Here is a 1,448-nt window from a genome sequence, read left to right as displayed (position 1 = left end):
GGAGCTCCGCGCAAAGGGATTTTTTGAGGTGGGGTCAGTAGAGCGAAACGGAAAGCGAGAAAAGGGGGGCGGGCGGAGGGGGGGAGGGGTCGTTCCATGGTCTCGATGCTGCTCTGCCCCCTCTGCCCACATCCGCACCAATAAGACTTACGCGCGCTGAGACCGACGGCCTCCGCGGCCCCGCGCTCCTATGGCGTGGACTCGCTGGCCGTCATGAGGGTGGCGAACGCGCGCTGCGGGAGGAACACTGCGTGACACACACTGTAGTCGCGGGCTGGCGTGGCTGCGAGCCGCTGCGCGCGCGAGGGAGGGTCTCGGACGGGGCGGGACCACGACGGCGACGAGCTCGGCCACGTGGCCACAGGGCGTCCTTGTCCTGCACACGGTCGCTCTCTCGCTCGCTCTCTCGCTCGCTCTCTCGCTCGCTCTCTCCCACCCCGTGACCGCCGCGTGACCGCCCGTGCCAGCCGACAGACGCTGACTGAACTGAGCGCCGGGCGCGCGGCGCCTCGCCCCCCGCCACTCCGCGCCACGCCCGGCCCCGGCCGAGGCCCCGGCTAGGGCGCAAGTGCGCTAGCGCGCCACCGCCCACAGCGAGACCGCCGTCGGGAGGTCCGCCCCGCGCCGTCCGGGAGCCGTCCGGGACGCACGCGACGGGCTCGGTGCGCACCCAGCTCGAACATGACTGTACTTCAATGGGACCGTCTGAACACTGATTCCAAGCCCATTAATGCGAATTTAGCTCGTCTCCCGGAATGTTCCGTGCATGACCATGCGGAAAGGGGTTCGACCCCAAAAAACGAGATGAGGAAGGGGATGTTGATCTAGTGGATGAGCAGCGCAGCGGGGGGCGGGCGGCGTTCAAATATACACCCAGCCAAATGAAAATTTATCGCCCAGCCAAACTCGTGCAGCCGTGCGGAACCCCATACACTCAATGGGGGCGGAGGGGCGGGGCGGGCTTTAATTTGATTGTTATTTCGAGAGCGTTTGCGCTGCGACTCTACGTTTCATATTTTTTTTGCTACCTTTAAGCGTAACGAGCAAGCACCGAGCGCGCGCCGCCCGGTGGGTGTGTGTGTGGGGGGGGGGGGGGGAGGCTGCATAGCTCGGCGTAGACAGGGAGTAATGAGTTGGGCGGGTAGGCAACCCTGCTGGGCGCTGCCAGGCAATCCGCCCCGCACATGGCTTTCTGAGGCGAGGCGTCGCATGAGGCAAGAGTCGACTGAGCCCTGCTGGAGGCGCCGGCTTGACGGACAGCTCGGGGCGCCGCTCTTATAGGGCCGCCTGCTCCGCACGCGAGCACCGCACCGCATGGCGTGCGGCCGCGGGGGCCGCCGAGTGTTACGGAGGAGCAGGCAGCTTATACGGTCTCGTTCCAAAGTTTTCTGATGGCTCAATAACGGTTCTATTTTTTTCAATTATTGTTTTTTTTTTGCGCGGTAAAT

At 64.6% G+C, this 1,448-nt stretch overlaps 1 protein-coding gene across 2 annotated transcripts in view; it reads right to left on the bottom strand.

The window, feature by feature from the left end:
- The window catches only part of LOC113209284 (Kv channel-interacting protein 4-like), a 234,646-nt gene extending 234,162 nt beyond the window's left edge, over positions 1–484 (bottom strand). For both annotated transcript variants that reach the window (XM_052270762.1, XM_052270763.1), the window contains exon 1: positions 152–484. The gene's annotated coding sequence lies outside the window, so the exon portion shown is untranslated. The remainder of the gene's footprint in view (positions 1–151) is intronic.
- Between the last annotated feature and the right edge of the window lie 964 nt (positions 485–1,448).

Source organism: Frankliniella occidentalis, unplaced genomic scaffold (genome assembly GCF_000697945.3).
Source record: "Frankliniella occidentalis isolate FOCC.00 unplaced genomic scaffold, Focc_3.1 Scaffold137, whole genome shotgun sequence".
NCBI classification, from domain to species: Eukaryota; Metazoa; Arthropoda; class Insecta; order Thysanoptera; family Thripidae; genus Frankliniella; species Frankliniella occidentalis.
Note: the sequence above shows the minus strand (reverse complement) of the source record. Positions and strands in the feature narration are given on the sequence as shown.